At 39.5% G+C, this 24,848-nt stretch overlaps 1 protein-coding gene across 6 annotated transcripts in view; it reads left to right on the forward strand.

Annotated features, from left to right (window-relative positions):
- Positions 1 to 24,848, forward strand: part of LOC129726435 (cGMP-dependent protein kinase, isozyme 2 forms cD4/T1/T3A/T3B) — a 414,395-nt gene that overhangs the window by 170,754 nt on the left and 218,793 nt on the right. The window contains exon 1 of one of the 6 annotated variants that reach the window (XM_055683129.1): positions 20,147 to 20,263. The exons of the other annotated variants lie outside the window; for them this stretch is intronic. The gene's annotated coding sequence lies outside the window, so the exon portion shown is untranslated. Of the gene's footprint in view, positions 1 to 20,146; positions 20,264 to 24,848 lie in introns of those variants that run through there. 6 annotated transcript variants of the gene reach the window in all.

A 24,848-nucleotide genomic window follows, 5' to 3' on the forward strand; every position in this document is an offset into this window, starting at 1 on the left:
CGAAACACGCACGTAACACATCACTTGCGCCATGGTGGCTCTGATCAATCAAGTCAGTTTATCCGGAAGTCCGTTGTCATGCACGATCTGCCATAGCTGTTCTCGATCGACTTTATCATAGGCCGCCGTGAAGTCAATGAAGATTTGATGTGTGGGCACGTTGTACTCGCGACATTTCTGTAAGATCTGTCGGATTAAGAAGATATGGTCCGTGGTGGCACGGGCTCCCATGAAACCCGCTTGGTACTGACCCATGAATCTCCTGATTAAAGGTGATAGACGACGGAACAGGATCTGTGAGAGAATTTTGTAGGCGGCATTGATAAGCGAGATGCCGCGGTAGTTGCAGCACTCCAGCTTGTCGCCCTTCTTGCAGATGTGACAGAGGGCTCCCTCCATCCACTCGTCTGGCAGTTTTTCCTTCTCCCAAATCCTGGAAATGACCCAGTGCAGCGCTCTAGCCAGCGCCTCTCTTCCATGTTTTAAGAGCTCGCTCGGCAGTCCGTCTTTGCCTGCGGCTTTGTTGTTTTTCAGCTTCCCGATCTCACAAAGAACTGCATGAATATTGGGGGCTGGTACTCGGTCATCCACTGCTGGTGCTCCTAGGTCAGTTCCTGCTCCGCATGTCCATCGAAGTACTCCTTCCACCTGTCGACCATCTCGCTGGCATTCGTGAGAAGGCTCCCATCCGCGTCGTTGCACATGTCGGCTTGCGGCACATAGCCTCTGTGGGACTTGGATACCTTCGCATAGAACTTCCGCGTTTCACTGGCACGGTACAGCTGCTCCAGCTCCTCATGTTCACGATCTTCTTGCTGATGCTTCTTTCGTCTGAGAATCGTAGTCATGTCATGTCATGTTTGATTTGCTGTACGTTGGTCAGTTGATCTCCAGGTGGTTTTGTGGATGTCTTTACGGGGAAAGAAGGTACTTCGGACTGCCAGTCCTCGGGAAGCTGCGAAGTTGACGCATCGCTGGCCGTTGTCGTTCGTCACGGTGTGCAGGCTATGTGGGCCGATCACCGGCTTGTATATTTCTTTCCTACCGATCTGCGCGTTCATGACTCCGATGACGATCTTGTCTCTACGCGAGCAGCTATCGTAGAGTTTCTCCAGCTGTGCGTAGAACTCTTCTTTCTCTACATCGGGTCTTTCTTCGTGAGGGCAGTACACATTGAGGATAGTGTAGTTGTAGAACCGGCCTTTCATTCTCAACAAACACAACCTGTCGTTGATCGCCTGCCACTTGATCATATGACTCTACATGCTGCCCAGCACTATAAAGCCGGTACCCAGCTCATTGGTTGTGCCGCCGCTCTGGTAGTACTGTGCCCTTGCGGCCACAAATCCTCCGTACCTTCTCTTTTTCTTTTTTCGGAAAAGCTCCCGGAGCGCAAGGATGTCGAAGTGGCGGGCTTCTAGCTGATCCAGCAGAATCCGGTCGCCACCCGGGGCGTTCAGCGATCTTCCTTATTTCGTCGCCTAGGTTGTTGCCAATTGTTCCGGTTCGTATTCAATGCTTGATTATTCGTAATATTTTAATGTTTCGGCATGCTGCCTTACTAGGGCTGCGGATGCCTAGTCTCGCGACGGGGCTGCCGTCTTGGGTGTAGCTGGCGAGACGCCGCATTTCATAATACAGCCGTCCGCTCCGGCTCAGACGCTGTTTGAGCCATCTCTAACACGGGGAACAGACGCTCGGACAAGCTGCCCTCCTAGGAGAGCAGCTCCCCCTTCCCTGTCAGCATACGACTAAGTTCCCACCGGTTCACCGATCTTCTCTTGGTTGCTCGTATCCCAGTCGGTACCACGTGGAGGTAGGGATAGGAGTTGCTGGGCATTATGCTTTGGACCACGCTGGGGTCTATTTTATGCCAATTAGTACGGGTGTACTGCTGGTACGCACTGCCCAGCCCAAGCTCTAGCTCTACGAGCGCTTTTAATCCCAAATTCAATAAATCGTTATTTTTCTGAACGAAGGAGTCGAGTGGCACGTCTGTCTGTCTGTATCCTGACCTAAGATGTAAATGTAATATTTCAATTCCATTATCATAATAATTCTATTCAAATTTTCAAATTTTTGAAATTGCTCCTAAATTTTTAACAAAAAGAATCACTATTTTATTTTCTTGTGTAAAAGTAAGAATACTCACAAAACACTATGCGAGATAGGACATAACATTTATTACATAACACAACTTTTGCCCTAGAGCTCAAACTGGAAAAAATGAAGTATTATGGTTTTTAACAATTCCTGTTAATTCACAGTGATTTGTGATATTGCCTATCCATATTAATTAAACTTAAATAAGCCATAATGTTGGCAGTAGGCTAAAGCAGGTATTAGACTAAGCGAATATTTGCTATTTTTGGTACGATTTTTATTTGCACAAAATATAATCCGTACCAAAAATAGCAAATATTTGCTTCGCGTAATACCTGCTTAAGGAGATTATCTATATTCGATTCAAATATTCATTGTTTTGGTATTGTGTAACATGGTCACATTTTGACTTATATAGATATTTTACAAATGCATGATTAGAGTTATTTCAATGTTAGGAATTATTATTATAGTATGATTGTTATCCGTATTGTTCACCAAAATCTTCGTTGTATTCTGGTTCACTATTGTGGTGATAATTATTACACCAACTTCAAATCGAATATCTAGATAAGAATGGCACAAGACGCAAGTATGCAAATATCTTAGACACGCACCTTTTCGAGCGAACGTACAAAGCTTATGAGGCTCTCTGCTGCGGTTCGCATAGCTTCTATGAAAGTCCCTGCTGCGTGAACACTTAACCAGAGGATACTTGGTTAATCTTTATTCCGTCTTTCCACGGTATTCTCTCCGTCGGGCAAGATCTCTCTTTGTAGGGGAATTCTTAGTAGTCGGCAGAATCTGAGATGGGTTAATTTAAACGGCTTGAACGAAAAAGAGATGCCAGTCCGGATTAACAACGAATTGGTTTTTGGGAGAACCTGTCGTTTGGAAAGGTCGTTGTCCTGTTTCGGATAGATAACGTACTTCCGGTTCAAATTTCCCGAAGATTGCTCACTATTTAACTGATGGATTCTCGCAGCGTCCAGCTTTATTTAACCTGGTTCGCGAATGTAAGTGGAGTGTTGGATCCGCGCGTTGTCGAGTGATATGAAATAATTAGGTAAAATGAGTGAAGTTTTTACAGTCTAGCCAGTAACAGTGATGTTTTTCACCCCGTAAATAGGAGACAGAATTTAGTGCCTAGGATAATTTGTGCGGTATCGTGTGCGTGAAAGGCCTGAGAATAAAAGGTAAAATTGATTTAAAAAAATAATTTCGTACACCGCGCCCTAACGCGTTTGAACAGCCGTTCAAACGGCTTTTTGTCTATTAGCGAACAATTCCCACCACCGTTAAGTGAACCATAGGAAACGGTTCTATCGATGCACGTGGAACGTGCTGCTTTGTCAACCACTTCTAGCGAAACCAGGATCGCTTTGCCCGCCACGGCTTAGAATTGGCTAACGGTCATCCACGGTTCAGTCCGAACCCCGTCGATTCTTCAAGCGTTTTCAACATATCGACAGGAACGAAATTTACCACGTCCCTCGTCGGCGTCATCGCAACCACCAGCGACGCCATCGTTTCGTCGCACCGCCGCCATTGTTTTGTCAGTAGATAGAGAGGGGGAAAGAAGTGAGAGATGAGACAGTAGGTAGATTGGAGGAGAGGTCAGCAAAGGCCGAAGATAAAGATGCGTGTAATTTAGCTACAAATAAACCAGTGCACTATGTACCGACGTTACCGATAATGTAAACCCACAAATCAGTTGAGATCATTTTGGCGAATATGAGAAGCTACCCCTATTGATTGGTTCGGTCTGTTAGGAACTTCACGTCGCTTGTCCAGTTGCGGTTCGTTCGTTTTCTTCTTTTTTGCTCGAAGTAAGGATTGCTTGGGAATCTCAATCCCCTCCACCCACCTTACCGACCGAAACGGTTAGTTTGATTGGAGTCTGTTTCCCGTGATGATAAAGTAGTGGGTGGTGGGTTTTTGCTAACTGGCCGAGCGACGGGTTTTTTCAAAGACCTCTTCTGCGTTTTTTTCCACTAGCGTTGAATTTTCAGATAGCCGTTTAAGTTGGTTGTTGTTGGCCATACCTTCCGCGATTCACAGCTCGGGTTCTTTTACTGAATCCGCCCTGAAAGGAGATCTCTTGCCGGGCAAATACAACACGACGGTTGATCCCCTCCGGGGATGGCGCATTGAAGTCAACCGTTTGAGTTCCTTTAGAACGAGAATCACCGAACGCGTGACGATCGTCCGCGTTACAATTGTTCTCAAATTTTCCAAAGGGAGCACCTTTTTAGTGGCAAATAAGTGAGCCATCCTAATGACCTATACCATATAATAAGTGTTCTACATTTACATTTCAATATTATTATCATGAATGTTTCAGCAATTATTTGCATTCTAATTCCTCATTTCAAATTTGATTTACCACTTTAGCTTGAAAATTGTCTACGTCCCAGAAAGTGGATTTTTTCCATTTTTTTTATCAAATAACACAAGATCTCGACGTTCTATGCATTTTTAGAACACTTAGAATAAAAAAAATTCGATTTTTGTATTATCATGATTTGTTTACTACCTGGTCTAAAAATGAATTTTTGATCACTTTGAGTTTCACTTCCAGAGGTCTAACCGACAGATTTCACAGATGCATTCTTGAGAACACGAAACTTTTGAACCCTACTGCTGAATGAAATTACAAAGTCAATTTTTTCCATATATTCCATTGACAACCTGCTGATCAGAAAACTGTCAGCTGGTCTCGAAGCACAATACGGATCTATCAAGTCAGGGTGGAATGTGGTTCCACCTTTCAAACTTTTTAGCTTTTGAGTTTTTTATCATTCTATATTTTTTATATTTCAACCAAAGCTGTCCACGTGGAATGTGGATGGCCTTTTGCCTTTTTATATCTTTACCATTAACATCGTACACAAATAACGTAACGCTATAAATCCAGATTTTTCCTCCTTTGTTACAATAAGTAATAACGTAGCGATGAACAACCTGACACCACTCTGAACTTTCAATTTTGCGCAAATATCACAGTAACGTAACTGTCTAAACCACCCTTCCTCCTTTGTAACAATAAGTAACGCAGACTCAACTCCCTCTCCTTTATAATGCGTTACGTAATTTGTGTATGATGCCTTTTTGCCATTCTAATTTTATCTTTCTAATTTTACCTTCCGGTAGTTTTACCAACAAAGCGAAGCAATGCCTTGGAGCTACATTCCGATTCGAAACTCGACCTTCTGTATTATTTATACACAGACTTCGCAGCCAACTGTTTAGTGTACAGAACAATTGCGGGGCTAGCGCTGCGACCCACTAATAGTCTTTCGCAAGCCGAGGCTCGAACTCACGACGATTGGCTTGTTAGGCCAGAGTCGTACCTCGAGAACGTCTAGGAGATAGTTTTACCACTTCACCTTTTCTTTTGTTTTGCATTTTTCCCTCTATATTTTTTCTCGTTTTTACGCTTTTACCTACTCTAATATATTTATAAATGAACATTTTCATATAAAATGTCTCAATTCTAATATTTTTAAAACTGCTATTTTGAATTTGGCTATAACGTTCCACAGATGTTCCTATGGGCTATTTTGTGTTATTAGCACTTTTTTTAAAATCACGACTAATTTTAAAATGAGCTTATGTAAAAATTGAATTCATGATTATAAATATTTTTATCATAGCGCAATTTTTTTTCTCCGTGTGGACTCATCACTGCGACCAGTGCTTAGATCTATTGTGATATTGCCCAGGTGTTTTTTGTACTCCGCACTTCATATTATTAGCAGTAACACTATTGAAGTAAGTGATACGCTTATCATTCATATCAGTGCTTGTGTGTAATTACCTTTCCGTTTCAAGCTTACTGCTCTACTATACCGAGCCTCTGTCCATCCTAACAATATCGCCTTAGTTACAATTCCTTGGAGAGAACTTTCATATGTTACTCACACCAGTTTTATTATAATAGGAACTTACTTTTGTTAGAAAGAGAGTCAACAAGGGTACTGTAGAATCCAGGTTGAAGGAAGGGTACGTGGTGGGGAGCCTGAGAATAAACCCATGCTAAAGTCCTTTGACAACCAAATGGTCTGATTCTACTAAGATTTGAACCCACGACCACCCGCTTACCAAGGCGGACTCTGTAACCTTGCGGCTATGGAGCTCCCTTCATAGCGCCATAGAGATTTCAGTGCAAAGTTTAAGCCAGAAAAAAAAATATCGATTGAAATGGTTCCCATATTTTTCATGACATTGCCTAATTATACTCATTTTATAATTTGACTTTTAATTGACTAATTTTTTGACATAAAATTTGTACCTACTACCTTTTTACTATTTCACTATTTTTAACTTTTCGCCTATTTATTTATCGTTTGTAAACCCTAGAAAGTTAGTTTTACTTAATTATTTTTTAAACCTACTTGTACATGACTGTGCATACAAAAATTACTGACGGATTTGAAGGACATTCCTTCTTCGTCCATACATAAAAAACGACACCGCAGCAATCTGGTGGTTCTCATAAAAGGTAAATTACATCCATTACTTGAAACAAACAATTAGGATTTTTTGCCAATGCATTTCTCTGTTTCCCCAGCAAGCTTTATTGTAATAATAATTGCAATTTCTCGTCCCAGCACGAACGCAGCTCACGTTCATTAAATTATTGTTCATTGTTCATTGCTTAATGAGCGTGGTTTCCAGTATATCGTGTTTCGATTTTTCACTTCGTCGTTGTCGTGATCGCCGCCACCAAATAAAACAGGTCCTTTTCGGACCGCGACGCGTTCCTCTTGCGTACAGGGCATCCGAACGAAAAGGCATGTTAAGTGAAATTTAATTGCAACCGCATGTTTCTTTGCTGGCCCGAGGATCGACAAACTGACCTGCAACATGAAATATTCATGATGTGATGTGACACCGTAACCACAGCTTGGTGCGAGGTTAACTTGAAGGGTCTTTGTCTGATTGTAGATCCTCACCTTGAGTCCAGCACAGTTGGGGCAAAATTGGGAACAGAATTTTTCACAATTATCGCGCCATATAAAATAATTGCATATGACAACTTTTAAGCAATCCATTATGCATCGGACAAGCAATGCGCCAATTTTCATGTTATTGAAAATAAATTTTTTAACAGTTTAATACATCATCATTCTTTTTCTTTCGTTGCAGGTGAGTGACTATGATTCACACGTAGATCGCCCCGATATTTCCACTTCATCAATCAGTAAGTAGCTGTAGTTATTATTTTATACCGTGCACTGGGGGGTAAATTCGTTTCCGTATGAATAGGGGCCCCTATCTGAAGGCAACCTGATAATCACTTTCACGAGTCAATGACAAATGCATTGCGGTTCTTTTCACAATAAAAATGTCAACGGCTGCAGGTATAACGCTTTCCCATAAAAAACGATGATTCATAATTGGAAATGATTTCGAAACCCATCAAATGCGTTTTTGCCTCACGTTTCTGTGTCATTTGCGTCAACAGCAGAATATCACAAAAAAAATCGAAAGTTAATAGGACGAATTTTAAAGGAAGTCACTGTTTACCATTCACTTTGCACGGCTTGGTAGTTATCAACGAAAAGTTAACAGAGTAGTTGTATTGTTTTCGTAACAGGCTATCTGATTTTCTGGCCATGGTAATCCTTTTGGGATTTACCATTTCCAAGTGGTTGCGCAAGCACAGCGCTACTTGAACGGTGAAATTCATCAGGTTAAAACGCTCTCGCTGCTGATCTCCGTGCGGATTATTTGAGGAACGAACAAAAAAAAAACGCGGCCGTTCCAAATCCAGAAAGGGTACGCATGCACTCCTAAAGTTAATGTAAATCACCTGTCCGTCAATGTTTTTCTCCATTCCACGACGCTGTTTGCTGGTAGTTGTCATTTTTGCACCACTTATTTTTGCGCTTGATGTGCTTTCCGCTGGATGTTGGATCTTTAATTGATATTCTGAGTTTATTGAAACGACAGGGCGAGGTCAAACACACTCTTGCATGTCAACAAAATTATTTGTTTGGGTGCTGTTGAGACAGCATTCACTTGACGTTATGCTAAATCTCTGCGAAATTCTGTAGTGTTCATGTTGCCACGTTATAAAAAATGTGGTCATTCATACCTTAGCTCTGTTGCTTTTTACTACTAGTTACGTATAATTTTAATTCGAAGTTTCTTAAGTGTTTTTTTGACCTCACATAATTTTGACCAACCTCCCGTTCCGATCACGCAATAGCGGAATTTTTCGTACGCTCGTTCACGTTCGCTTTGTCGCGAATAAAACATTCAACAATCCTGTTAATTATTCGCACCGTAGAAGCGAAATTCGTTGCCATAGCAGGACCGTGAATGAAAAAGTGTTTACGATAAGTATGGAATATATGGCGTAGAGATGAGGAATACAAATATTCATTTACTATTGGAATCGCATAATTTTGTTTCGGGTGTCGAAGTAATAAATTTGGATGAAAAATCAGTGTGCTTAATTGTACGGGCCACCATCAATCAGGCAAATTCGAAAACGCCCATACTGTGGCTGTAATATCTGTGTTGAATAGGGAAAGGTCATCCGATCAATTGGTATTTTATTTGCGCCATTCATTCTTCGTAAACTGTATGCTGGATCTGCCAGCTGTCTGGCGCCTCGGACAATGCTTCGAAACGCATTCTAACGACGCGGTTGTTTGTCGTTGATTCGAAATGGGAGCACCGATTTCGATTTCAATTGCCTGATTCGGTTGATCATTTTCAAAAGTGATAGCGGGGGTTACAATTCAAGTAATAAAGGATTGTTTCTACTAATCAACAAAGCATGCTGTACAGCAGCAGAGACTTGAAGCGTGCGCTTTGCATGGTTTCCACTGTGACAAAGATCGTGATTTTATCATTGACTCAATTTTATACAGAACTGTGTTGATCTGATAAGTAGCAGAACTGTACAGAACTGTGTTGATCTGATAAGTGATTCTGTGAGAAATGTGAGCCTTGCCGACCACTGAACCACAAATACGAGCTTAGTAAACAAAGCTCACGCATGATAATTCATTCATGTACCTTGAGTGAAGTTGCACAAAGAACCACGTATATGGCTACTTGGGATTAGTTTACCATCTCCAATGTATAACAATTCAGTAGATTCAGCTTTGTATAGATCAAAACGGCGTAGGCTACGTTCTTACGGTTGTTATGGAAATGAATGAGATTTTAAGGAGGGAGGTGTAACAGTTGTTACTGTCGGAGACTGTGTTTACCACTGCATCTCTACGACTGCGACGGAAAGGAAAAGTTGTGTCATCGTGGTAAGTGACGGAATCGAATAAGAAATAACTTTGTCAAATACTATGTCGATTCTGTATTAGCAGCAAACCCGAACATGAAAATATTTAGGCTTCGTTGAAATAAATGAATGCGACTTTTTGTGAAATAATGTTAGGAAAAGAAATGAAGACTATTCTCTATCTTATTTTATTTTTGTCCTTTCATTCAGGAGACATGCTGGTATCACAACCGTAAATCTGTTGGAAATAAACCATTATCGAATATTCAACCACAACCGATTTTTTACGCGGACATTTTTCGTCGTTACTCATATGGTAAAACCAGCTCATGGAGAGATTTCGACTTTTGATTCCATGTAGTTTAAAACGATGATCTATGCAAACCGCTGTCGCTCTCGTATAGCTCCTGTAAATTTCCGTGCCAAAACAGCAACGCGATCAAGTACTTAGTACCCGCGAAAACAAATTATTTTGAATCAGGTTTACCGAACAGTACTGTAGAATTTTTTGAAAGTAATTGAGAAGAGACAAAAAAATATCCACGTTTAAGATAGCTGTTAATTTTGGGTTTAAAAAAGTTTAATTGGTCAACCATTCCTCATTATCTCATGTTATTATTTTATCTCAGTAGTTGCTATAAAACCTCATATCCACCGTTAGTTTACTCAGAGGACTTTCGGCTTCGCAGTCTAAGTAGTTGCTTTATAAGCATTATATTCGGAGTGTTTAGTTAGAATATATGTTTAAGGACCTTAAATTTTAGTTTCTTATTAGCAATTAGATTGTTTTCGACGATATTGGTTACATTTTAATTGTATGTAGTCTACATTCACTTGACGAAATAAACAAATGAATGGTTCAGCGGCTCAACTAAACGATCCTGGTTGTATTTGAAAGGTGTTTACTAGGCTGGCCCAAAATTGCATGATGTTTGTAAAACCTGGAGGCTCACCCTTCAAAGGAAAGCTTAGGGTGTTAGAAACAATCTTTACTAGTTTGGGAAATGCTGTTTAGAGGGTGCACAAGTTCGATTTTTGAAAACAAGGCAGATTTTTCAAGATATTTTTTTATTCTAGCACTTCAAATTTCTATTGAATTCTTTGTCGCATATTTTCCAACGGATTCTCTAGGGTTTTTTGTATGGATCGCACTGCGACCAGTAGTTTCTTTTATCTTTTGTGACATTGTCCGGACGCTTTTGCTGTTCGCGCATATTTTTTTTTGCAGTGTTACCTATTGAGAAACACCTGCTCCGTGTTATAGTGCTTTTTGTCTTCTCCTTCAGACTTATTAATCTTCTTCCTTCTTTATCGACAGTATCATATCCTCCTACAAGATATCACTCTAATAGCGTATAACGTGCTATATGATATTGTCGAAGCTTCAGACCAGTGGTTATTAAGTCTGAAGGGAAGTTTTGTGTGGAAGAGCCTGAGAATGACCCCATACTTAAAATCCATTTGCCATACCTTTATTGCTCTTCAAGCTCGAAAAATACGGAATGGAAACAAAATTTTTGAAATGGCTGCAGTCAAACTTAACAAAACGAACACGAATAGTCCGCTTTCAAAATTCCTTTTCAAACCCAATGGAAGTAACTTCCGGGGTTCCTCAAGGTTCTCACCTGGGCCCTCTTCTTTTTATATTATACGTGAATGACGTTTCCTTTCTTCTTAAATCAGACGACGACGACATGAAGCTGTTTATAGAAATAACTAGTTGAACATTCCCGGCGATGCTCGGGATCACAGGTTTCAAAGATAGATTTTTTTTTATATTCTATTGCTGCATTAGCTAAACTCACTTCAAAAATATAATTCACATCTTATACTTCCATTGTCACTTTAAGTACTTCAATATTCTGAGAACGCACAGAACGGAAATACCCATATTGGATTGTTTTTTGTGATTTTGGGCTGATTTACAGAAACTGGAAGTCACCATTTTGGATTTCAAAATGACGTATGGAGTTCCACTTCCGAAAGTATTGAAATTGTTAGCCAAATATCACTTTAGAATAATCAATGCAGAAGACTCCGAAATATTTCAGAATGAAATTAATGTATTCTACACTTGGTGCAACAAAAGTCTATTACAACATTAAAAAATGTAATTCAATAGCCTTCAGCAGAAAAAAGTAACACCACCAACAGACATTTTCCTAGGAAATCAACCAGTAGAAAAAAGCAAAATCGTAAGGGACCTAGGCGTAGTCTTAAACTCCAAACTTACATTCATAGAACATTATAACACAGTAATCAACAAAGCAAATAAAACGCTTCGGCCATAATTTTCAAGACCCATACTGCCAGTAATCGCAAGTCAGTCTCATCTGTAATTTTGTCAATTTTGAGTTAGCATCGTATTTTGGCCTAGCTTTGAGTATATTTTCAGATGTACCGATAAAAAATAGTGGTTTGTTCAACAAAAGTGGAAATCAATACCAAGTCGAATTGTCACATTAGGCAAAGTAACCGCAAGTCAGTCCCAGAAGAAAAATAACCGAAAGTCAGTCCCGATTTACAAAAAAAAACATGCATAATACAACAGTAAAATTAATGGGGAGTAAAAAAGAGTTCGATACGACCGTTTAGATGAAAATAAGTTATCTAGTAATAATTATCAATTATTGGGATTATTTTTTAGTTTGAATTGGTAATGAATTTATGTGGAGCGATTTTCTGCTAATACGAATCCAATCAATTTTTTTTCTTGGTTCGCTTCTTCGTAGATCTATCCGCAAAATCTTGAGTATCGAAAAAACTTCCATCAGAATCCAGGGAATCGTTCCAAGAAATCTCCAAAGGTGATGCTCGAACCTCAAATGGATTTGGATCATCTTGACATTTGTTGTCGGATGAACCAACTGCAGTCCCGGCTTCAGTTTTTTTATCCGAGTCCTCACCGGATAAGCTTTCATCGGTTCCGTACATCATGAGTTTTTCCAACGTCGACATTTCTTAAAAGGTTCTCATGGACATACACTTCCTAACAGCGAAAGATTGACAGTTTTCCACGGCAACGAATAACAACACGTCAACACGCACTATAGTTTCAACATGGCAATGTGACTGACTTGCGGTTACTTTTCTCTTCGGTGTAGAATGTAACGGCAAGTCAGTCACACTCAAGGTTTTTATCATAAAATCAATTATATCAATGGTTTTTACAACGTAATTAGTGCAGGCTAGTATGCAAACTATATTTTAGCATGAATATTGTCAAAATAATTCATCTTAAATAAGTGATAACTGAGCGTGAATGAAATATCTTTCGAAGCTGTTTTCTCGTTTTAACTTTTTTACAGATGGGACTGACTTGCGGTTACCGGCAGCATATACAATCAAACTGTTATATATTACATACGCCCGACCAATTCTGGAATACTGTAGCATCCCTATATTGTAACACATGAAGAACGCATTAAATCTGTCCAAAAAAAATTTCTGTTGTACGCGCTTCGTAAGCTAAATTGGACAGCATTTCCCTTACCATCATATGAAGCACGCTGCATGCTTATAGACATACAAGCACTTGGAGAACGCCGCGAACTTTCAATGCTTTATTTTATCAATGACATCATTTCTCAACGCGTGCAATCTTCTAAATTATTATCACCTAAATTATTTTATTTAAAATAATTTCGGAAAACTCTCACAGAACTAACTACTCAAAAAATGGCCCAGTAAATCGCATGATGCGTCACTATAACCCTTCCCGACCGGGCCTATATAATTGCGTAGGTAGAAGGTGACTTAAACAAAACCTTCTCTCTCGTTTTTTGAACGTCGTTTGTTGTTTTATTTTTCACACCGCTAGTGTCAACATCGCAGCTGCTACGAAAAATTAAAAAAGGAGCAAACAAGTGTTTTTATAAAGGATTTGCTTCGATTTAGGTTTTGTTATCAGTCATTTTTGCCTTTCTCCTAGAAAGGTATAGCAATCACTTGCAAAACCGAAGATATAAAAGTGCTCCAAAGGGTCGAATGGCATATATCACTCGACTCAGCTCGACGAGCTGAGCATTTTCTCTGTGTGTGTGTGTGTGTGTGTGTGTGTGTGTGTATGTGTGTGTGTGTATGTGTATGTGTGTGTGTGTGTGCAGATTTTTATTTTCACTCACTTTTCTCAGAGATGGCTGGACCGATTTTCATGAAATTAATTGCAAATGAAAGGTCTTGTTGCCCCATAAGACTCTATTGAATTTTATTGTAATAGGATTTTTAGTTTCGAGGTTATGTTTAAAAATGTGAAAATCATGAAACATCAATATCTCAGAAACTACACAACCGATTTGAACAAAATTGGTCTCAAAAGAACGGGTTACCTATAAAACCCTTTAACTTTTGAATTTTAAGAAGATTGAACTTGTGGTTCAAAAGTTATGAAAAGAAACGTGTTCTGAAGACTGTTTAATCTCACTCATGTTTCTCAGAGATGGCTGTACCGATTTTCATAAAATCAGTGTCAAATGGAAGGTCTAGTTGCCCCATAAGACCCTATTGATTTGTTTTGCAATCGGACTATTACTTTGCCTGTTATGTTTAAAAATATGAAATCCAGCTATGCAAAGGAACATATTCCGAAGACTACTTGGACTCACTCACTTTTCTCAGAGATGGCTGGCCCGATTTCCACAAAACTAGTGTCAAATGAATGGTCTAGCTGCCTCAGAAGACCCTATTGAATTTTACTGTAATCGAACTTTAACTTCATTTGTAATGTACCGACTTGTGAGAATCACAAAACTTCATTATCTCAGAAACTACACAACCGATTTGATTATTATTATCAGATGAGCGGACTAGTTAAGGGTTAACTAATGAATTAAGATTGAACACGTGGTTTCAAAGCTTGGCTGCCCTACACGTTCCCATTTCATTTGATTATAATCGAACTTAAGCAACCGTTATGCATTAAATTGTTAATAAAACAACGAAAGTCTGTTATCTCAAAGATTACATGACTTATTTGAACATAACTAGTGTCATACGAACGAGTCATCTTTCAAACTTACAAATAACAAACTTCATAAAAATTTGATATGTGGCTCAAAAGTTATGGAAAGAAGAGAAATTCAAAGGCTATTTAAAACTATACCTGCTTTTATCGATATATGTGGCCTCAACATAATTTAAATGTGGTGTCGTACTATTTTAACGTTTCAAGTTCATTGATTCCTTGCGGTTTGTTTGAAGTCTGCAAATGCACGACGAATCGGCCATAGGATATGATCAAAGTCAAATAACAAATTGTTTGAAATGATTGGTTTTATCGAAATGACAACATCCCCGTCTTTTGGCTTCTGTACATCGCTTTAATTCTGAATATATTCATATTGGGTGGTATTCTGTCATTATCAGCAGACTTTCTGGCATCAATCTGACACCGGAAATACCCATATTGGGAGGTATTTTTGGTTGTTTTCCAGAAACTAAAAGTGGTCGTCTTCAAATTCAAAATAGTGTCCAGGTTCAGTGTTTGGTTTCTATGCATCATTACGTTTGCGGAAATATCCATATTGAGTATTATGCGGTCATTTCCGACTGTTGCCTATAAGTTGCCATTTAGCAATTCCAAATGGTGCCTGAGGTCAATTGTTAGCTCCTTGCATCATTCTGGTTCCAGAGATACTCATATTGGATAGTATTTGTTTAAGAAAAAAAAAGTTTAAGAAAAACTCATATTGGGTGATATTTGGTCACTTTGGACTGTTTTTCAGAAGCCGAAAGTCGTCATTTTGGACTTTAAAATTGCCTGTGAAATCAATTTCTGTCATCTGGGCGTAATTCTTGTTCCGAAAACATTCATATTGAATGATATTTGGTCATTTCCGGCTGTTTGGCAGACACCGGAAATCACCATCTTAAAATTCAAGATTGTGTCTGTGATCAATTTTTAGCTTCTGTGCATCTTTCTGGTTCCAGAAATACTTATATTTAATGAAAATCGTTCATTTCAGGCTGTTTTCCAGAAACCGGAAGTTGCCATCTTACAATTCAAAATGTTGTCTGAAGTCGATTTGTGGCTCCAGTGCATCATTACGGTTCCGGAAATATTGGGTGATATTTGGTCATTTGCCGCTGTTTTTCCGACACCGGAAGTCGCCATTTTGGATTTCATAATGGCATTTGGAGACAATTTCTGGATTTTGAACGGCATACTGGTTAAAGAAAAACTCTTATTGGGTGGTATTTGGTCATTTTTTGCTGTTTTCAGAAACCGGAAGTCGCCATCTTAGAATTTAAAATGCTATCTGTGGTCGATTTTAGTTCCTGTGTATTATTCTAGATCCGGATATTATTATATTGGGTGGAAATCAGCCATTTTCGGCTGTTTTCCAGAAACCGGAAGTTACCATCTTACAATCCAAAATGTCGTCTGAGGTCGATTATGGAACATATTTGTTACCACTAAAAACATTCACCTGCCAATATGGTTCCATTCAGTTGATTAGTTCGCGAGATGTGCAGAAATTTGTGAAGAAACATGTACTTCCAGAAGAGGGAGGAGCGTCAAACCATTATGGACATATTTGTTACCTCTAAAAACATTCACATACCAAATTTGGTTGTATTTTCTTGATTGGTTCTTGAGCTGTGCGAAATTTGTGTTTCATTTTCATGGGATCCCTCCCTTATAGAAGAGGGAGTGGGGTTCCAAACCATTATGTACATATTTGTTGCCACTAAAAACATTTACCTGCCAAATTTTGTTCCATGTGGTTGATTAGTTCTCGAGATGTGCACAAATTTGTGTTTCATCCAACTATCATGGACATATTAGTTACCCCTTAAAACATCCACATGCCAAATTCGGTTTCATTTGCTTGGTTTGTTCTTGAGTTGTGCAGAAATTTATGTTTCATTTGTATGGGATTCCTCCCTTCCAGAAGAGGGAGGGGTCTCAAACTATCATAGGAACCTTTATCGGCACCAAAAACCTCTACATACAAATTTTCACGTCGATCGGTTCGGTAGTTTTCGGGCCTATATGGATCAGACAGACAGACAGACTTGACTGCATTTTTATATGTAAAGATTACAACATCAATATTTTAGAACCTAAAGAGTGAATATACATTTATTGGATTGAAGCGTTCATGTAAATCTATATTTACAAATAAAAAATTGAATGAGGAAGGCTGGGTCTGACCGCTAGGTGGATTAATTTAGGTTTTTATCTACTCAATTGTGTGGGCTCGGTCGGAAAGGGATAATCAGCACTGCGAAAATATCGACATCACTATGGGCAGGAATCAAATCAAAAAACGACTAACTACTGGAAATAATGTATAGAATATAAGAAAACATTGTATTATTATAACTGTAGTCTACATTTTCTTGACGAAATAAATAATAAATAAATAAGATTCGAACCTATCACCACTCGCTTGTCAAAGCGAATTCTGTAACCTTGCGGCTACGAAGCTCTGCAGGGTTAAAACTATGAGCCAGGTTTTTTCCAGAGCAATTCAGGGTCCCAAGCATGAAGTATATTTTATTACCGTACCGTACATTGAGTCATAAGCAAAGCAAAGCCTTGGTGCTACATTCCGATTCGAAACTCGACCTTCTGTTCATTGAACACAGACTTCGCAGCGAGGCAGCCGAGACTCGAACCTACGACGACAGCATCGCTACTCGAGACCAGCTGGGAGGGCACATTGAGTCATATAAGATTCAATACCGTGGAAAGATGGGAAATTTTATGGAGAATAACTTTGCCGAAATAAAGTAACTCTAAATCAGTTGTTTTGAAAGATGGAAAAAAACTTTTTTTACAAAGTTGCTTAAATTTAAAGGCACAGCATCATTGTATAACATGGTTTAACTCTATCTGCAAGGACAGAACGTAAGATACCAGATTTCTTCGAAAATTTTTCTCTAGAATATTACTATTGAGCTCTATATCTAAATTTCCCCCTAAACTCGTTCCCTAGAACGATGTACTTGGCATCTCCTTCGATTTAACAGTGAAAGGAGGTGCACGATTAACGTTCGTGTTGAAGTGGCTGGGAGCTTTTGACGCCTTTTTGATAATGGATAGGGACGCTGAAGTTCACAGGTATGGTTGAGTAGCTATAATCTTTCATATTCTCCGGTTTAAGCTTTAGGAGCGCATACGTAGTTTTCTTCTTGTGATTTTGTACAATAGATCTAAATCGATTATTTTGAATTTTTTTTTTCAACAAAGTTGCGCGAAATTGACGGAGCTACCACATTGTATAACATCGTTCAACCCTATCTGCAAAAATAAGTAAGTTAGATGCTGGATTTAATCGAAAATCGAGGTCACTCTAACAGCGCTCCATCATATCGCACAATTTTATAGGAGAAAGCTTTCTCTAGAACATTACTATCGAGCTTTGGATTTAGCTTTCTCCCCAAGCTCGTTGTCTAGAACAATGTACTTGCGTCTCCATAAATTCATACCTCCCGCATACTAAGCAAACGATCTATCATCTGAGATTCATCCTCGACGTTGAAATTGGTTTTCTGATACCGTACTTAAAGTTGTAAACTAAACTTCAAAGGAAAATAACAGCGGATGAAAGAAGAAAAATCAAGGCACACGTTGTAAGAGGCCCAACCTGTTTTTTGTAAGTGGCTTACCCAGCACCGCAAGACACAAAAATTTTTTTTTCGTAGCTAAAACGAATGAATGAAAAATGAATCTCATTCCGTGTTGGCAAACCAGCGGAAAAGGACCCATGGAGTTCTAACCTGTATTCTATTGCAATTTGTAATGACAAGCGATTTCTTTTTTTGTTAGATGGAATCAGATAGCAGAAGTGCTTTACCACCCTCATCCACGCAACAGTTTATTACGCTGTTGCGTGTTGCAAATTTCTCATGTGCGGCTTGGGGACAAAATTTGTTTCATATTGGATTGGAAGCAGATAGCAGGAGTTGCCGCACTCTCATCCACGTGGCGTTAAAAGTATCTATGATATAATATGTTTAGAGCCAGGTTTGTTTAATCGATGTGACGTCTTCGGCAAAGTTATTGATATTAATTTTCTCTTTAAAAAAAATATACACCGCGGAAAAATCGTTGTTTTGTTTTGAGACAAAACACTATTTATTTTTAATAAGAGACGTTTTAACTACCAAGTAGTTATTCGCGAATTAAAAACTAAAATTGAGTTTCGTTTCTGTCTTAAAAAAAATTATGAAATTACAAAAGATTAGCTAAATTTATTCGTGTTTTTCTTAAAAGTTTTTTGTGATTGTTCAAGAAACCACTAAATACATTTCCATTTGAGGAATATTGGATATTTTTGACGAAATTGTGCGACGTGAAGCTTAAAAAATTAAGTTTGATTTCTATGATATTTTGCTTTTTATAATAGAGATTTGTTTTCTATAACAGTTTCGTTTTTTTAGTATGTAAGCATGATAATTAAAAAGTAAAGTTTATTCTTGAATTTGAAGACTTCACATACACTAAAGTCGCTTTTTACGCGGGGGAAACGTGCCGCATAAAAAAACCGCGTAAATTCCGGAATCCGCGTAAAAAAAACCGCGTAAATTCTGGAATCCGCGTAAAAAACCCGCGTAAATTCCGGAATCCGCGTAAAAAAAAACCGCGTAAATTCCGGAATCCGCGTAAAAAAACCATCGTTAATTTTGCATTCCAAGTGAAGGGGAACCGAAATCCGGGCAAAAAAATACCGCGTAAATTCCGGAATCTGTGTAAAAAAAACCGCGTAAATTCCGGAATCCGCGTAAAAAAAACGCGTAAATTCCGGAATCCGCGTAAAAAAAAACGCGTAAATTCCGGAATCCGCGTAAAAAAAACGCGTAAAAAGCGACCTTAGTGTATTCAAAAAGTTGTAAATGCATGTGGGAAATATAAAGATGAAATTTCAACTTGGCAGAAGTTTAGTACAAATCATACTCAAAAAATATGTAATCTGTGACTATTTGTAATGATAGCGAAGTTTATCAGAAAAGTAAAGCATATAATTTGGAAACATTCCTATACAATTTCTAGCTGTGCGACTTTGTTTCTTATGCAGCTCCAGAACCATATAGTTCTAAATAAGACAAATCACAATAAATGAGATCACAAGAGCAGTCCAACAGAATCCATTAATTTTGAAACACGAAACCATGATATTATTATCTCCAAAATCTCTCATGTTGTACAACCTTAAATCTTTTCGATCATCTGATAAGAGACATGGCTCCGCTGTTCTGCCCCTCATTTAAATATGTTGTCCACTAGCTATTAGATAAAGCTAGAGACCGGTATGGTTCCTGCCTAATCCATTTGTGTCAATCAACGCCTCAAAACAGTCGCACAGCACACCGGTTCGAGTGTATCGTGAGACCATAGTGCATGCTTCAACGGTGTCTCACCAAACGCGATCGAAGTGGCTCGAGTGTTTATGTTGCCTTCTCGTGTGTGTGTCAAAACTATTTCAACGCTGCTTCGCTTCTGGCTGCAGTGTGGCTATCGACCTGAGCCGTCAAACTGCTATGGCTCACGGCATTTTAGCTGAATCGAACAGGTTTTGCTGTTGCTGCTCTCTCAGAGTTGCGTTCGGTCGTTCCTTTTGCCCGACACCGATTAGCGGCATGTTGTGGCCCAAGTCTCGCGCGCATACAAGTTCGCCTTCTCTCGCGTGACATAATTCCGGTTTTGTTTTTATTTTCGTTCAATATTCATGCGGCTCGTGCACCGCCGTATTCGATTTTTGTTTTTTCTTGAACTTGTACGCGAGCTCTCTCGAACGACGGCGATGACTACGACGACGACGTCGGCGGGCATCAGCAGTTCAAAACAAGGTTTCGTCTCGAGAACACACGCATTTCATTCGGTACCGTTGCAGTGTACGAGCGCGATCGTCCGAGCATTCGCATCGAGGTCCTGCGGATAAATACTCTCAGCGGGTCGGTTTTTTGATTTTGGTTCAACGTTGAAACAGTAATTGAAATAGTGAATACTTGACAGTGATATTTTTGTATTTGAAAAATAAAAATTGGGGCGATTGAGCTCACCTGGGGTCAGTGATAAGTGCAGCGGTGAAGTTAACTAGATCAATCGAATTCTCATGTTGCCACCAGCGTTCGACAGAGGCCAAGGTTGTCCGTTGTGAACAATGATCTTCAACCGCGCGTTGTGTGTCTGTGTACAGCAGCCGCGTTGATGTGTGCTGCTACTTCAGCGCATACCTGCTGCCTGCGGTGTCAACTTCGACTGCGTGTCTCTGCGCTAACAAGTTTGTATGCGTCAACCTGCGCGGTTCGGCATGACAGACTATCTATCCGCCAGTGTCCTACCAACAACCCCATCGCTAATGTCTTCTACCGGCGGCGATGGAGCACCGAGCAATATAAACTGACATCTGGGATTACGAAAACAGAGAACCAACGATTCGCGGCAGACGCGACACGAATTTAGTTTGTTGTTAGTTATTTTGGTTGTAAGCAAATGCTTGTGTGGTTTTACTATACATCAGATCGACAACCACAACATGCAAAAGGTTTTCAATCAGAGTACGGCTGCTACCGCAGCTGATTGGCTTTCAGTTTGTCAAGTGATATTCCGGGTGACTTTCGCTTTCTGATCGGATATCAATCATCGCAAAAAAAAGTTCTAAGAAGTAGTATTTAATCCCATTAAGCAACTGTTGCTGAGTAATTTCAAGTCTAACTGTTATTTGCTTGCTAAAGGAATTTTTATCGCTAGACGTTTCGAATTCTACTGACTTTCCCTTAAAGTGGGTTTTATTTTATCGTTTAATAGACAGTTAGCATTCAGGTCAGCACAGTAGCACACCGAAATGGTTTAGTCTTATCTGAGCTTGGCGAAGCATGTTTTGACTGGACTTTTATAACGCATTCAGAAATAAATAAATTTCTTTCCTTATCTGCATTCTAATCCGGTACAAGAAATGTTATATAATTTCTTTGAATTTTTTTAGTATAAGCATAGGTGATATAAGATGAGATAAAAAAATCCAAAAATTTCGGATCCTCTCGGACCATACAAAACCTTTATTACCATATCCATAATTTCTAACATAACCATATACTCTAAAAAGGTTTCGTTGCCAAACACTTTTTTTGACGGGTCGCTTGTTTTGTTTAGTTCTTGTCAGATATTATGTTAAATTATTTTAAATAAACAACTTTAAAAGTTAGTGTAGTGTTAGTGTAGTTAGTGTCACTGTATTGATGGAGGCGCATGGTACTTAAGAAGTGAAACCATGTATCAGACCAAAATATGAAGTGATGCCTGAAGCTTTTTTTGCTCTCTTCTTAGGTGATAGTGATAGTTTTTTTTAAACTAAATATCTGCATTCTTTCTTTTTCGATTATACTGATCAACTGCTTGAAGTTCGTTGCTTGCCAGTTATTTTTGTACACCAAGAAACTTATAGACTGTTCCGAAAATTATAAATACATCTTCTTTCTTGAATAAAACAAAAAAAAAAACAGGATTTTTCGGGTCATTTTATTCTGAAATATAGATAATAAGTGTTCTCTTTCCAGTTTCAATTCAAGTTGGGATTTCTTTTTCGTAGGATACGCGAGTTCTCTAACTTTTCTCTTAACACTACTCATAAGCTTTTGCACAGTGTGTTCTCCGACCATTTTTACCACTTTAAGCCAATCATTTTAAAATTTTTCAACATTGTCCGCTGGTTTGATATATTTCCTCAGCTTTGCCTTGATCAAAGCCCAAATTGTTTCAATAGGGCGAATTTCAGGGCAGTTTGGAGGATTCATCTCCTTTGGGAAACATGTGACATTATTTGTTTTATACCACCCTGACATTCTTTGTTTTATACCAACCCTAGTAGTTAGAGTAATGGCAGGAAGCAAGATCGGGCCAAAAGTTCGGATGATTGTTATGCTGCTTAACCATGGGTAACAACCTTTTCTGCAAACACTCTTTCACGTAAATTTTACCATTCATTGTGTCATTCGTAATGAATGGACGAGATATTTTCCCACATTCACAAATGGCCTGCCAAACCATTACCTTCTTGCCGAATTTTTCGGTGTAAATGACTTCCACTGGTCCAGGGACATCCTTTCCCTTCGGTGATGTATAAAATTGCGGTCCTGGCAGAGTCTTATAGAGTCCAGTTTTTATGTAGGTTTCGTCATCCATGAAAACACACCCCATTTTTTGGTCAGAAGTTTGTCATAAAACTTCCGAGCTCTCCGTTTCACAGATTCAGCTTGTTTTGGATTTAGTTTTGGCTGCTTCTGCTTCCGACGGGTCTGCAGACCCATTCTTCCCTTGGCACGCATAACGTTACTCGCCGAGGTTCCAAGCTTTCTCGCCATATCTCGTACTGATACTGAAGGATGCCGCTTGTAGTATTCCTTAACCTTTTTGTCCATTGTGGGATCAACAGGCCCGGGTTTTCTACCACGTCTTGGGGCATCACTGAATGTGCACTCTTCACAATACTTCCGCAATGCGGTTTGAACTGCTCCGACACTTATACCTTCTTCTCTGGCTAATTTCTTATTGAAAGACCACTCACGGTGCCCCATTTGTGCACAATTCGCTTTCTTTGCTCGGGAGAAGCCTTTCACGCATTTTCAAAATTTCGCACTCAATGTTAGAAAAAATGACAGCATCTGTTTCTTTTGGATGTAAACAACAGGACGCAGCCAACGTTCGGTTGAATACTGCACGTTATTTGAAATGACGGTTGATCGTAAGTGTATTTATAATTATCGGAACGGTCTATACAATTCCAAACAAAATATCCGATTGGGTGGCACTAAGGCAGATTCGTTTTGTTCTGTACTTTAAGTACAAATGTGGTTGAAAGATTATTCAGGAACGTTTGTATTTTTTTATGTAATGTAATGATGCATCACTTGGCCAAATCACATACCTTATCGGAATGGTGTTTCTAAAGAAATGGAATAATTTTTTTCTTCAAACATTCGTTTTTAGCTGTTTTCAAAAAACCGGAGGTCGCTATCTTGGATTTCAAAAAAGCATTTGGAGTTCATTTCTACACGCAAAAGTTCAAGTTTTGTACAATCATTGTACTTCCCGATTCGCACAAATCTTGCACTAAAATCGCACAATAAATGTGTGAAATGCATAACGCAACAGTTGTAATCAACGTTAGCTTTACCGAAAGCCCTCCATTCCACAAAGCCACAAAAGCGTTGCTGATTTTTTATGGCAACACTTGTAAATTGTGAATAATTATTATTTGTCATTCTATGCACGGGCTTTTTTCCCAAGCGACGAGAGAAATTTCTCTCTCGCTCGTAGAATTTCCATGTACGTGAGACACGTCACATACAATTTGCAGGTTGCTCTTTCGCTTCTCTTTCAGTTCGGATTGCGAATTGCGACGCGAAATGAGCGAGACACCCGTGCTGTACATATACTTGATACCAGTGTTGTTAGGCCGTTGACATACTGGCGCGTTCTGCGTTGCGGAGACGGTTCGCCTTGCCGTGAGTTAATGTACAGCGCTAAGTAGAGCTGTACATTAACCCACGGCGAGGCGAACCGTCTCCGCACCGCAGAACGCGCCAGTATGTCAACGGCCTTAGTCTCACTCATACTGTCGGTGCGTGCTTGCTGCTATTCAGAGGAATGCATGAAGAAGAAAAAGTATCTCGAAAGCGTGTGTGCAAAAGACTTGAAAAGCGTAGCATATGTTTCGTCCTCAAGCAGAAAGGAGGAGAAAGGTTTTGCTTCTCACTCGCTTTGCAATGCTGCTTGATACCAGTTCAAACTGTTTAGGTGTAGTAGTTTGGAGCTGCCAAATACATTGGAGAAATGCTATAGCGGGGGCCTAGTGTGGTTGGTAACGTCTCCGCCAACCACGCTCGACGCCTGGGTTCGAATCCCACCGCCGACATAGGTGTCGACGGTTGTGAGGTGGCGTGATCCACTCACAACCAACCCAACTGGTCTAGATTCAATCCTAGCCGACACCGGGAGATTTTCTGAGGCGAAAAATCTCTGGGATCACGCCATCCATCGCATGAGCAAGTAAAGCCGTTGGCGCCGGTCCGTTAATAAATGGGTCGTGAGTTAGGGTCCCGGGTGTGGAGTCGCCTCCCTGGGCGTCGGTGATTGGCCACAACAGTGGCGGAACTAGACCGACGGAAAATAAGCGAGAATAAAAAAAAAAATTGGAGAAATGCTAGAGCATTAATTGCGTTATACCCAACACGCAATCATTGTACTGGTTCCGAATTACATCAACAATTGCGCTAAAAACGCACAATTTTGTACTGGTTTCGCACCATCCAACTTTTGCGTGTAGCCTCTGAGAGTTATTCTGGTTCCGAGAATAACCATTTGAAAGTTGATCTTTTTGGGATGTTTTCTAGAAACCATAAACAACCGTAACAATTCAAGGAAGGGGTGTGAAACCACCATGGAAACATTTTTTGCTTCCAAAAATCTTCACATGCTAAATTTGGCTTCATTTGCTTGAATAATTCTGGAGTCATGTGAAAAATTGTGTTTCTTTTG

The sequence above is a fragment of the Wyeomyia smithii genome, chromosome 3 (genome assembly GCF_029784165.1).
Source record: "Wyeomyia smithii strain HCP4-BCI-WySm-NY-G18 chromosome 3, ASM2978416v1, whole genome shotgun sequence".
Lineage (NCBI taxonomy): Eukaryota > Metazoa > Arthropoda > Insecta > Diptera > Culicidae > Wyeomyia > Wyeomyia smithii.